Consider the following 14,701-nt stretch of genomic DNA (forward strand, 5'->3'; position numbering starts at 1 on the left):
AATCACTTAGGTAAATCTATAAAATAAAAATATATCACATATTCAGCCGGGCAGTGGTGGCGCACACCTTTAATCCCAGCACTCAGGAGGCAGAGCCAGGCGGATCTCTGTGAGTTCGAGGCCAGCCTGGGCTACAGAGTGAGTTCCAGGAAAGGCTCAAAGCTACACAGAGAAACCCTGTCTCGGAAAAACCAAACCAAAGCAAAACCAAAACCAAATCACATTCACTCATCATAGTGACACTGAAAGCTGTGGTGAGTCGCGTACTATATACCCTTTGCCCAAACAGCTTTACTTGCAAATGTTCACTGCAGCGGGTCACTGTTTCTGGCTTCTGCTACACCAGTACTGGACCCTCCTAGAGTCTCTTGGATATCCGCTGTTACCCCAGTCGTGGAGATCCTGCAGGACTGGCCCCTTTACACACTCCAGCAGCTCATAGATGGAGTAGGTGTTGGGATGGGCCAGCTCAAAGTCCTAGATCTGGGCCTGGGTGGTGGCTGAGTTAGTCAGCCTACCAGCTCTCCTGTGACACCCCAGCAAGGGACTGGGGACCAGCTTTCCCGTGCCCACATTACCACAGGCACCACTGTGGGTGTCGAGTTAGGGGTGGAGCCAGTTCAGTGTGGTCCTTGAACATCAACTTGGCTTCAGGCTGCAGTACAGACCATGGACGTCTGCAGAGCACACAGGCCACTGACATCAACACAGACCCTCGCTGCAGTAGGACCACTGTTGTTGGTTGTTTTCTTTTACTCTTTTGGTTCTTGGATGGTCTTTTGTTCTTGGGGGGCCCACCACCTAGCTCCTGCAAAAATCACACACAGAGGCTTATTTTTAATTATAATGCTCAGCCTTAGCTTGGCTTGTTTCTTGCCAGCTTCTCTCTTCTTCTTTTCTTTTTTTTTTTTTTTTTTTTTTTTTTGTTTTGTTTTGTTTGTTTTTTTTTGAGACAGGGTTTCTCTGTGTAGCTTTGTGCCTTTCCTGGAACTTACTTGGTAGCCCAGGCTGGCCTCGAACTCACAGAGATCGGCCTGGCTCTGCCTCCCTAGTGCTGGAATTAAAGGCATGCGCCACCATTGCCCGGCAAGCTTTTCTTAACTTTAAATTATTCCATCTACCTTTTGCCTCTGAGCTTTTTCCTTTTCTCACTTCTGTATATCTTACTTATACACTTACTCTGTGACTGGCTATGTGGCTCAGTGGCTGGCCCCTGGAGGCCTCCTCTCCTTGTTCTCTTGCTCTTCTACTCCTTCCAGATTTCTCCTTCTATTTATTCTCTCTGCCTGCCAGCCCTGCCTATCCTTTCTCCTACCTCCCTATTTGGCCATTCAGCTCTTTATTAGACCATCGGGTGTTTTAGACAGGCACAGTAACACAGCTTCACAGAGTTAAGCAAATGCAACATAAAAGAATGCAACACAGCCAGGCGGCAGCGGCTCTAATCCCAGCACTCAGGAGGTAGAGCCAGGCGGATCTCTGTGAGTTCGAGGCCAGCCTGGGCTACCAAGTGAGTTCCAGGAAAAGGTGCAAAGCTACACAGAGAAACCCTGTCTCCAAAAACAAAAACAAAAAAAGAATGCAACACATCTTTGCATCATTAAATATTCCACAGCATAAACGAATGTAATACATCTTAAAATGATATTCTACAACAGACCAGGGACCCAGACAAGGCCCTTATCTGCAGCACAGCCCAGACACCACCATGGCCTCTGGTGGCAGTGCAGGCCTTCCACATCAGGCTGTTCCTCACCACCTTCGCATCTCATGCTCAGCTCTCTCTGTGGCACACAAACTGCTCGGAACCCTCTGATTCTCTCACCACAGATTGCTCACTTATAGCTCGGCATTCCAGTGTCTTGGCGCTTCCAGCCATGCCTTCCCCAGCCTGCTTTCTCACAGGACCCAGGACCACCAGGCCACGGGTGGCACCACCCACAGTGATATGGGCCACCCACGTCAGTCACTGATTAAGAAGACGCCCTACAGACAGATTTTATGGGGGCATTCTCTCATTCGAGGTTCCCTCTTCTCAGATAATGACAGCTTGTGCCAAGTAAAACTTGCCAACACAATGGCTCAGTGGCTGGGGGCACTGGCTGCTCTTGGAGAGGACCCAGGTTCAGTTCCCAGCACTCACTACATATCCCAGCACTGCCTGTGACTCTAGTTGTAGGGGATCCCACACACTTTTGATCTCTGCAGGCACCAAGTATGCATGTGGTGTACATACATCCATGCAGTCAAACATTCACAAACATAAAATAAATCTTAAAGACATTAGGTCAGGTGGTTGAGCAAGGAATGACTATTAAGTGGGCTAAGTATAGCTCAAGATAATTTAGCTCTGGATCCACAACCTTCTAACTTTCCAAAATCATAAAGTTCTAGTCCATCATTTAACCTTTTAGAGTCTTTAACACAGGTGTGGCTTTTCTCTCTTCTGGGAACTTCAGTTTATACCATAAAAGTTTCTAAAGTTTACTTTCAGTTCCTGTGCTGCCTTTAAAAAAATCATATGTCTGTCTGTCTGTCTGCATCCACAGCTCATTATTTTTTTCCTCTTTAGTGAAAATACATGACTTAAAGAATTGCCAGGGCTATGAGATGGCTAAGGGTAATGGCACTTCCCACCAAACTTGATGAACTTCATTCAGTCCCCAAAATCAACAAACATTTTGGAGGGTATGTGTGTGCCATAGTGTGCTGGTGTTAGCCAAAGGACAACTGTCAGCCAGTATTCTACCTGTGAGCCATTCCAATGTGTGTGTGTGTGGAGGGGGCGATAAATGGGTCGGGGGGGGGGGGAGGGAAGAGAGAGAGAGAGAGACAGAGAGAGAGAGATTGTTTTGAGAATTTTCCAATGTAGTCTAATAGAAGTTGGCACAAGACAGAAATGGCTCAAAGGATGAAGTAATTGTGGTGAAAAGCAAATACGTTAGAAAGGAAGTGTGTGGTCTGTTTTCTTTTTAAAGGCATTTGCCATAAGGATAAATATGGAGGATCCTGCATTTTAGGCAGAAAACAGAAGCAAAGTTGAAGAGGCAATGTTTGCTGGGTGTGTTGAGAAATACAGTGGACGTCTGTCGTGTTGTCTCTCCAGATTCCCATCTTCCTTCTCCAGTTTTCCCTTGGGGACACGCAATATCTCTATTTTTAGTGAATGTGGTTTGGGAGAAGCTGACATATTCCCCAGTTCCTGGCTATACCTCCCAACCTTCATCTCCCCACAGTGGTTGATTCAGAATGTGTGCCAGCCCCAGGACTTTTTCTGGAACCATGAGGGGAAAAGAGAGAAGTTCTTATTCTGGATTGCAAAGAAGAGGGTGAGGTCAGAGCTACTGACTGTGTGTGCTACTGGAATTTGAACCCAGAGCCTCGAAGTACTAGACGCTGTCTGCCTACTCCTTGACAACTGTCTTCACTGTGTTCTATTGACACTCGAGAAGAACCAGCTTGAGAGTGGAGCCAGCAAAGAGCAGAGAGCAGGAGTAGAAACAGATAGCAATGAATTAATTTATGTCTCCAAGTGTAGAGGCTCCTTATCTTCCACCCCTAGGTTATCCAGACATTTTGTTGTTGTGACATTTAATTTAATTGTAACATTTTACTTTCTTTTTTGTGGGGGAGCCGAGGATCGAACCCGGAGCCTTGTGCTTGCCAGGCAAGTGCTCTACCACTGAGCTAAGTCCCCAACCCCTAATTGTAACATTTTAATTATGGTTTGCCATAACATAGTGTGTTATACTTGGGACTAGTGTGACTGTGGAGGTAGGTAGGGGCTGGAATGTGAAGGCTTAAGGAATAGACCTTTATTGTATAGCTACGAAAGGGTTAAAGCAACAGTATCCCCAACAAACCCATCTGAACCAGAAACTCACTGCTAGGACCATTTAGTTCCTCATGCTTTGATGAGGTGTGCGCTTTTGCTATTCTGATTCCCTCTGATAATTACAGAACTTTTACAATTGGGAAAGGAGAGCTAGGGATATGACTGTCTAGAGCAGTGTCCTCCATCCAGGGTGTTCTGCATTATCCCAACAGTCACTGAAATGAGTTTAACAAATGAGTTATTTACGGGGGCCAAGCATGGAGGGGGTGAATCCCAAAAACTCTTTCTAGAGAACAGAGTTTAGGGTTGTTTATGGAATAACCCAGCAGAGAGACTTAAAGCGCATGCTCAGAGATGGTTAGCATGGTATGGATGTGGAATTTGGGGCTCTCTGACATTAAAAGGGCACAGAGCAGAAACTGCAGGATCATATGAGTCAGATCACTTCAACAAAAGCACCCTTTAAGCTCCCAGAAGGTAATCTGGCAGCCACTGGCATCTCCACCCACGTGCCAGAGGTGTTGTCTGTCTGCAGCAAAGCCTGTGGGAGACTCATCATACATAGCTCAGCTGTGACCTCTAGAGCTTGTCATTTCAAAATCCAATTAGAAACGGCTAAGGGGGTGTTTGAAAGGTTGGTTAGGATACGTAAGAGTAGGTCATCTGTGTGTGTTTATCAAAGTTAGGAAACTGGTTTCTCTGTGTAGCCCTGGCTATCCTGGAACTCACTCTGTAGACCTGGCTGGCCTGGAACTCTGAAATCCACCTACCTCTGCCTCTCAAGTGCTGGGATTAAGGACATGTTCCACCACCACAGGATTTAAGACAGGGTCTTGATGGTAACATTCTTGGGGATGTTTCTGGGTTCTTGGAGAGATGTTTCTAAGCTGCAAAAGATACCCATTAACAACTGTAACTATTTGATTGTTTTGGTCAGGGTTATTCTGGCCTCAAATTTATTATCTCCTGCTTCGAGCTCTTAAATGCCGAGATTACAGTCTTATATGCCATTGCATCAGCTATAAAGACCTTTTGATAAGTACCCAGCAGATGGTTGTGCCTCAAAGAGCAAGAATTAGGTATTAGTAGTGTCTCTGTTAGTTTTCTATTGTTGCAATAAGACACCATGGCCAAAGTGATTTATTATAGTGTTTATTTGGGGCTTACAGTTTTGGTATTAGAATCCATGACCATCATGGTGGGGAGCATGGCAGCAAGCAGGCAGGCATGACACAGGAGTTGTAGCTGACAGCTCATATCTTGAGACACTACCATAAGGCAGAGAGACCTAACAGGAAATGGTAAGGGCTTTTGAAATCTCAAAGTGACACCCCAGTGACAAACTCCTTCAACAAAGCCGCACTTGCTAATCCTTCCCATTAGGGACCCAAGTATTCAAACACATGGCCTATAAGGTCATTCTCATTCAAATTACCGCAGCAGTAAGGAGGCTTAGAAATGGACCTGGACAAGAAACAGAGGGCTTGGCAAGTTTCCGAAAAATGCCATTTTCCTTTTAGGGACTGAGTTGTTTGATTTTGAACCCAGTCAATAGTGTTTTCTATTTCTTTTAATAATAATAATAATAATAATAATAATAATAATAATAACAACAACAATAATAAATTAGTGTGTGTGTGTGTTGTGTATGGACATGTCATGGCCTGTGTGTGGAGGTCAGAGTACAACCTTGTGCAATCTCTCCTACCTTTACATGGGTTCCAGGGATGGAACTCAGGAAGTTAGGTGTTTGTGGCAAGCACCTTTACGCACTGAGTCATCTCACGAGCCTAGCTAGGTATCCTGTTTTGAAGACACATTCAACACAAGCAGAATTTCCCTGAAGAAAAAAGGGAATCAGGTGGTGCACGCCTTTAATCCCAGCACTCAGGAGGCAGAGGCAGGTGGATCTCTGAGTTCGAGGCCAACCTGGTCTACAGAGTGAGTTCCAGGACAGCCAGGGATACACAAAGAAATCTTGTTTGAAAAAAAGAAAAAAGGAATGATCAGGAAAAAAAAAGAATGATAAGAATTAGGCTTTTTGGCATTTTTTGTGTCTGTTTTCTTACTGGAAACAATAACTCTGGAAATCTAATGAACGTTATAATTTTGAGCATTTAAACATAAAACCAGAAATAATGACCTCTTCAAATTCCCTATGGGTCACTTTAGAAGAGTTGGTTTTTGTGTTATTTTGGTATTTTTCATAAATTCATGAAAAAATCCATTTTTAGTGTATCTGCAGCACTAACAACTTGGATTTGATTATTTCCCTATGACTAAATTTAGGTTAAAGTTTTCTTTTTTTCAGTTGGTGACCCCATCTACATGGATTCTGTCAGAGGGCACATGTTGTCCAAATGCTAGAGGACAGGTTGTGGGACTTTGTTCTTCCAGAACCATGTGGATCCTGATAGTTTCCTGCTGGAAAACTACACTTCCCAGCTTCCCTTGTGGATTACAGAAGTGATTTCTGCCCCTGTAAGAGGCTATATCTCATCTTCTGCAGGAATTTTGGCTATCTGCACAGGTGGGTGACAAAAGTACCCCCCACCATGAATAGACACAGTTCCTCCTAAGGTCAGACCAAGCCTCACTTCCAGTCTCCCTGTGGACTTTATTTACGGTTTATTTTTCTGGAGGAGAGGACTTAGACCAACGGTTCTTTAACTTGTAGGTCGAGGCCCCTTTGGTGATGAATTTTTCACAGGGGTTGAATTCAGATATCCTGCATATCAGATATTTACATTATGATTCATAATACTAGCAAAATTACAGTTAGGAAGCAGTAACCAAGATAATTTTATGGTTGGAGGTCACCACAACATGAGGAGCTGTATTAAAGGGTCACAGTGTTAGGAAGGTTGAGAACCACCGACTTAAGATGGAGATTCTCTCCAACCTGGGCTCTTTGGTGGTGGAATGTAATCTAGCCTCTCTACCCAGATGGAGGCCTGTGCTCTTGCCTTGAAGCCTACAAGGACTATCCTTTTTAAAAACTTCCAAAGCCAATATTTGTGAAAGCTCATTTAATTTGGTTATCTTGCTTTACAAATTATACCTCTAAACAACCAATCTGTGTTAGAAACATGCTTAACTGCCATCAGTATGTGGTGACCTGGAGATCTGTCCATTGGCAAAAGGGGTTGACTTGGCTTTTTAGTCTTGTTAATTCAGTCCACGTTACATGTAAATGATTTATTAGAGTTGACATGACTGACTGCTTTCATCTCCCCTCTGCTGATGATTGTATGGAATGAGAATGGAGAGCTTTTTAAAGAGATTCTGTTAATAGGGTGATTTTAGAAAAACACTCTGGTTATTCAGTGTAAACTTTGGAAAATGAACCATTATCTCTTGACTTCGGTGGCAGTCACTGACTCCGGCAGTCACTGAGGATGTTTCTAAATTGTTGTTTTTCCTGATTCCCAGGCCCCGCCCTTCTTTCTGTGACAGCAAAGGTTCTACAGCTTCGGAAGGGCTGTGACATCACAATGAACAATACCTCATTTTGTAACTAAAGGAAAAGGGTAAATATTCTGATCCCGGCCCTTGGCGCCACCATGTCCTGACCTAAAGGTCTCTTTTAAGGAAAAACTCCGCCCATTTCTCTCCTCTTCCACACTCCCAAGAGGTGTGCACCCCTCCCTCCCTTTCTCTCTCTCTCTCTCTCTCTCTCTCTCTCTCTCTCTCCCCCTCTTTCTGTCTCTCTGCCTCTTTATCTTTCTATTATAATAAACTATTTCCACAAGGATGCACCCTCTGAGTTGCGAATGTCCACCCTACATGGGGCCACCATGCCCGCATGGAGTGGGTTGCCCTGCAGCTACATCTGCCCAGCATGGTTCCCTGCATGCACAGGATACCCTCGAACCTCCCCCCCTGCATGATGATGATGATGATGATGATGATGATGATGATGATGATAAAATAAAATCGTAACAAAAAGACCTCCTGAAAGGTCTTTTTGGAGGGTACTTTGGAAGGAATTTTAGTTGGACTTAAGTTGCATACATTGTGACATTGACCTCACTGGAAACAAGTTTTGGGTTGGTGATGGTTGTTATTTCTGTATAGTGCCACACACCACAGGAGCAGATGTTGCTCATCTGCCTCACCTCCAAACCATCACAAAAAAGATTTTTTCCACCAATAAATAAACAATTTAGAGGTATTTACATTCCTAAGCTTTTCAGCTACTTTACAACAGAGTACAGTGGAGTGTGTACAGAATTGCTTTTATAGTTTACAGTGTTTTCATGTGTATCATTGGATTTTCAAAAGTTGCTAATTCAGTAGTCCCCAGGGATCAGTGAAGTGCTGGCTGCATTACTATTTTGTATTATATAGGGACAATCTACACCTCATTTCTAGAATTTCAGTTGGGTAGTAGTGGTGTATTGGCTTTAATCCCAGCACTTGGGTTGCAGAGGCAGGATGGATCTGTGAGTTCAAGGCCAGCCTGGTTTGCAGAGCGAGTTCCAGGACAGCCAGGGCAACACAGAAAAAAACCTGTCTCGAGGGAAAAAACAAAAAAAACCCAACCAAGCAAACAACAAAATAATATAAAATTAGAGAAACAATCATAGGCACTGCATTGAGTCGTTTATAACGTCAATTTTACTATGGGTAGTCAGTCCGACTCAGCTTTAAACTTAAAATCTTGATACCTAGACATCAGCCTGTTTGTTACATTGGTGAAGAGTGCGTTTTCCTATGTGTTGTATGGGCTCTCCGGAGGATCTGTCCAATGTGGACTATCCCTTGGGCCTCAGTGAGTTCCGGGAAGAGGAAACTGTTCTGCCCTCCATTAAAGCCTCCCGGAACTTTTTAATGCCAAGGCCATGACATCACATGCTCTCTATCTTCTTGATAGGAAAACTAGTAAATGTTCTGGGGCAAGTGAATTTGGTAAACTGATACTAACTAGGCAGTTCCTAGTTTTACGGGGCTAAAGAATCACCTTTGTCACCACCACCCCAATAGGACACTGGAGAGGAGATCAAGACCCGGGACAGCCGCGCTGTGCGGGAGGGAACCAGGGAAGCCTTCTCCCCTCCACCCAACTCGCTGACCACACGGTACCACAGCGCGGCCGACCAGCAGCGTCAGCCTCCCCAGCCTCGGCCGGAGAGCGTGCGCAGGGCCGGCCCTGTCGGGGAAAGCCAGCCGGCCGCCCGGCGGACCGGAAGGGCGGTGCACACGCCGGAAGCCGTCACCTAGGCCCGCCCTAGCCCAGTTTCTTGGCTGCCTGTTCTGTGGGCGGTCGTGACTGGTTCGCCCGCTGTCTGTCCTTGCGAGGGTGATGCCGACAGCCCCCTGCAGCGCCAGCCCTCTGTGACGCCAACAGCAGAATCCTCAGTCCACTCTGTGGTTGGGCCTGTGGCCTCGAAGCGCTTAAATGAACATCTTTTGGAATAGTTTCTTCCAGTTTTTTTGTTTGTTTGTTTCCGAGACAGGGTTTCTCTATGTAACAGCCTCGGCTGTCCTGGATCTCACTCTGTAGACCAGGCTGGCCTCGAACTCAGACATCCGCCTGGCTCTGCCTCCTGAGTGCTGGGATTAAAGGCGTGGGCCACCACCGTCCGGCTAGTTTCTTCCAATTTTAAATGTACCTTTTTTTTTTTTTTTTTGAGTAAAACTGTAATTTGTCACTTTCCAAGCTGGGAGGTTTTGTTAAAAGGAAACAACTACAAAATAGGTCCATTAGGTTTATCTGGAGGCTTTGAGCTGTGTGTATGTTTTCCCTCTGTGAGCTGGAGATCATGGGAAGCATTGTATATGAAGGCTGGGATGAGACACCTTAGCTTGTAATTTTAAATGTAGTTTCCATTTGGATTATCTTGTCCAAGGATTGCACCTTGAAAGGCTGGGCATGAAAAGCTGATGAAGTTTTAAAGAACAGTTAAAAAGTCCAAAAGGCTTTGTCTAATTTTGCAGACAAATAAACAAGATTGTCTAAGGGATGGGATTCAAGCCATTGCCTTCATGCCAGTACTCTGGTCGGCTTAAAGCATCTTTAAGTCTGCAGTGTTTTGAGTGCGGTCGCTTCCTCTGCGTTTGTCTTTCCCCCTTTTCTATGCTTTTAGTTTCCTTCCTAAATTCCCTCTGTGTCCTGTCTCCTCTCCATATCATTGCTTCCTTTGTTTTTTTGCCACAGGTCAGATCTTTGGCTTCTTTCCTGAAGATTGAGTCAGCATCTCTCTCTCCCTCCCTCTCCCTCTCTTCCAGTCTCCCCCTCTCCTCCCCTCCCCCTCCCCTCCCTTCCCCAATCTGGATAAACTGTGGACACTGTTCAATGAGAAGACAATGCGTCCACGCTGCAAAGAACAAGACTGGAGGGGCTGGAGAGAAGGCTCAGCAGTTAAGAGCACTGACTGCTCTTACAGAGAGGTCCTGAGTTCAATCCCGGCAACCGCATGGTGGCTCACCTGTAATGAGATCTGGTGCCCTCTTCTGGCCTGCAGTCATACATGCTGTGTACATAATAAATAAATAAATCTTTAAAAAAACAAAAACAAAAAACAAAACAAAACAAAAAAAACCAAAAAGACAAGACTGGAGCTGCTCCCATCATTGATGTTGTGCGATTGGGTTACTACCAAGTTCTGGGGAAGGGAAAACTCCCTAAGCAGCCTGTCATCGTGAAAGCCAAATGTTTCAGCAGAAGAGCTGAAGAGAAGATGAAGGGTGTTGGAGGTGCCTGTGTCCTGGTGGCTTGAAGGCACCCAGGGAGGTTAATTAAATGCTAACATTTAAAGAAAGGAAAAAGCAACTGGTCATTTCACAGTTACTCTTCTTGTAAGGCAGGAGTGGGATTATAGCAATTGACAAAAACAAGCAGACAGAAACCCAAAACCTAATTGGTTAGCGTCAATTTACCTTAGGTTGCTTTTTCATTAATGGTTAAGTTAGGGAGAACTTGACCTTCATTCATGTCTATTGAAACTGGATTGTTAGGAACTTGCTCCTGATTTCAGGGACAATCAGATCATAACTCAATTTGGGTTCAGAGGTATGGAATATTAAGATGAATGATTCCCTTTTTATATGCAATATGTTGTACTTAGACCTAGTAGAGGCCATTTTAAAATTTTTTTAAGTGTTATTTTCTTGTTTTGAGCAGGAACAAAAGTTCACAAGCAGGTAGAGCCTGGCCCCATGCTGGAACGCCATTTATAGGTAGACTTTTTCTTTCCCGCCCACCATGAAGACTCAATTATAAGTGTTCAGCAGATAGCTCGGGCTTATTACTAGCTAACTTTTTTTTTTTTTTTTTTTTTTTGGTTTTTCGAGACAGGGTTTCTCTGTGTAGCTTTGTGCCTTTCCTGGAACTCTCTTGGTAGCCCAGACTGGCCTCGAACTCACAGAGATCCACCTGCCTCTGCCTCCCAAGTGCTGGGATTAAAGGCATGCGCCAGCACCACCCAGCTTAGAAGGATTATTCTAAAGCAATAAATGATTCCCAGACCTGGATATTTCTATACGCCCACCTTGAAGTCTGTAAACCACAGAAGCTCTGTTTAAAAAAAAAAAAATCCTGCCTCCTAGGGTGGCGATTCTCTAACTTCATTTTCTCAGAAGTAAATCACAAAGTGGTGAACCTGCATCCCAGAAAGGTAGAAAAAGAAAGTTTGCTTAGTTCAGAGAGAGTTTTGTGTATTTATATGACTTTGTTGTCTATACTCTATGTTGTATATGACAGTGAAGGGGGCAGGAGCATTATTGGGTGTTAATTTTTGTAGTTTTAAAATACAAATACAAGTAATTATTGAATGATATTGACTTTTAAATGTCAACAATACTGCTGACATGTTCCCTGGTAGAACTATAGAACAGACATGAAATAAAATCTTTATAGGTATAAGTGGTGTGGAAATGGTGAGCATACATTTTATTACCACATTCACGCAATCGAATTTGAAATGAGAGCTTAAAAGGGCACAACTAAGGTGGATTCTCTCAGGCCAGGGATAGAAGGCTGGCCTAACATGCAAAGCTGGGCTCCACCCCCAGCAACAAAGAAACAAATAGTTATGCCTTCTTACAACTAAGAAGTGAGTGGACCCCCAGCATTAACAAAGGGCCTGGACTTAAGTTTCATTGCTCTGACACTGTAATAGGAAACATCAAGTAGGGTACCATATACATGGAAGGTCATAGTATTTGGGAAACTTTTTATTCTAGGGCGGTGAATTTCCTGAGTTGATTGGGAAATTGTTGAATTCATTTACAGTGATATTAAGTGATTACAACGCTTACTACTTTGGTGTAGCAAATTAGCTCCACCAAAATTTTTACTTTTGAACCTGCCATTTCTATTGTTTCTTGGCCTGTTGGCTAAAACCAAGCATCAAAACAACCTTTTTTTAAAATTCATGGCTTTTGTAGGTCAGGAAATCAGTCAAGATGTCATAGAGATGACTGCACTATTTTTGAGGTTTTGGATCTTATCCCTCAACATGGACTGGCTACCGATTGGGACTTGTGCCTTATGGGGCTTTTTTTTTTTTTTTAAATACAGTGAGCATTCTCAGGATAGCCAGATGATTTTGTAGTAGTTCAGGACTCTAAACAGGAGGGTTCTATTGAATAAGGCAGGCACTGTACAGCCTTATTGCTCTGCCTTAGCATCATGGCCAAGAACTGTTGGCTGGAGCAGTCAGAAGGCTATGCCTATGCAAGAGGAGTAGCTACAGCCCCCACATCTCTGAGGAAAGTGTGTCAAAAATATGGGCTGTACATAAAGCTTGACAAATGACTGTCTTCACCTGATGAACCACCACATGACCCTTCAGACAGTATTTCAAAAACACAAGCTTAATGCTAGGAGAGCTATCAGAAAATACCAAATTTCAAATAAGCAGCATATTATTTTCCTAGGAATGTTCAAATAAACACCCCAAATCTATTGTCTAAAAGAGATTTAGCCATCCATTCTAGAAAACAGAGTTCCTCAGAGAGAAATGTTCTGTCTCTCTGTTTTTCATAGTTGTTGATGGCCTTATTTCTTGGTGTACAGTTGCCTCTCATCTCTGCCTCTGTTCTTATCAAGCCTTCCTGGGTATCTCTGTGCCATCTCTTCCCATAAGGATACCAGACAGTGGATTTGGGGCCTGTTATAATCCAGAAGGATTTCTCTTTTAACTTAATTATATCTGCAAAGAACCAACTTTCAAACAAGGTCACACTTTGGTGCTCTGGGTGGATATGAACCTGGGGGAGACTGTATTCAACACTGTAGATAGGATTAGTATTACAGATTTCTTCCTTTGCCTTGTGGCTCAGCACAGAACTCCCACCTCATCAGTCTCTAAGTTTCACCCTTGAATCAGCTATAAAGATATTAAATATGTTTTGTATTAAAGTACAAGTGCAAGATCACTTTTTAGCAGGAAGCTGGCCACCAACTGGGGAGCTGCTGCCCACTGACAGGGGAACTGCTGCCCATCAGCTCTGGAGTCTCACTCTGAGAAGCCTTCTCTCTGCATTCTTTCCAATAAGGTTTGCCCCTCACCCATTTTGGCTTCCATATCTGTGGAATGACTTCAGTCATCTTTGCAGCTGGAGTTTTCTCCAGTCCTTCCTGGCCCAGGGTCAGGACAGATCTCTCTCATCCGCCAGTCCCACAGCTGCTCAGACCCAACCAAGTAAACACACAGAGACTTATATTGCTTACAAACTGTATGGCCATGGCAGGCTTTTTGCTATCTAGTTCTTCTATGTTAAATTAACCCACTTCTATTAATCTGTAAGTTGCCACATGGCTTGTGGCTTACTGGTATCTTAACATCTTCTCATGGTGGCAACTGGCAGCATCTCTCTGCCACAGCCTTCCACTTCCCAGAATTCTCTTCTCTGCTTGTCCCACCTATACATCCTGCCTGGCTACTGGCCAATCAGTGTTTATTTATTAACCAATCAGAGCAACACATTTAACATACAGAACATCCCACAGCAGTCATCTGTGCAATAACTGCTAAGAAATCTCTCCGTTTCACTTTTCTTCTGAGTTTGAGACTTCTTTTCCCAGTGCTTCCTGGACATTCTGATACACTGAACTGTAGGCATCACAGAGTCTCAGGTTACTTCATTAAAAGCAGAAAGCTTTTAGGTTTTCTTGTTCCCTTACCCTGACTTTTATTTTTTTATTTTATTTATTTATTTTTTTGAGCTGAGGATCGAACCCAGGGCCTTGTGCTTGCTAGGCCAGTGCTCTACCACTGAGCTGAATCCCCAATCCCTGACTCTTTTATTGATGTACTCATCCACACTGACCCCCCACCCCCGAACAGTACCCAGAGAGTTGTCACACTCCTGCTCTCTTCCTCTCCTAGCATCTCAGGGGGGGCACCATTCTGGGTCACCATTCACTGCCCCGCTTTTCAGGCTTTCATCACCACAAAGCCCGTGTTTAGAGCTACTTCTAGGGAAATGTTTATCGTGTCTGCTTGGGAAATAAGAATGGCGACTGGGTCGCAGGTTAGACATTAAGTATGTTTTGGACCAGAAAGTACAGTGAGTTACGATAACTTTGGAATTGTTAGCATGACTTGGACACTGGGTTTTGATGCTTTAGTGTTGTCAAACTTGGTCACACATGCAGGTTCTTTCTGTTCTCTTACCTGTAAATGTCCCTTTGCTTTCCTGGCATACTGGAAACTCTGCTCCCCAGAGAATACTCTTCCCCTGCTGTCCTCTCTAGTGCAGCTGATATCCACCTCTGCCCTTCAGCCTTCTTCTCCTGGTGGCTTCCAGACCATTTCTCTACCCTTTCCCTATTTCCAACTCATGTTCTCAGATTACATGATACTCCTCCCCTCCATAATGCAATCGTTTATGTAACACATGTTCTCTCACTGTGTG

Source organism: Onychomys torridus, chromosome 6, assembly GCF_903995425.1.
Source record: "Onychomys torridus chromosome 6, mOncTor1.1, whole genome shotgun sequence".
NCBI classification, from domain to species: Eukaryota; Metazoa; Chordata; class Mammalia; order Rodentia; family Cricetidae; genus Onychomys; species Onychomys torridus.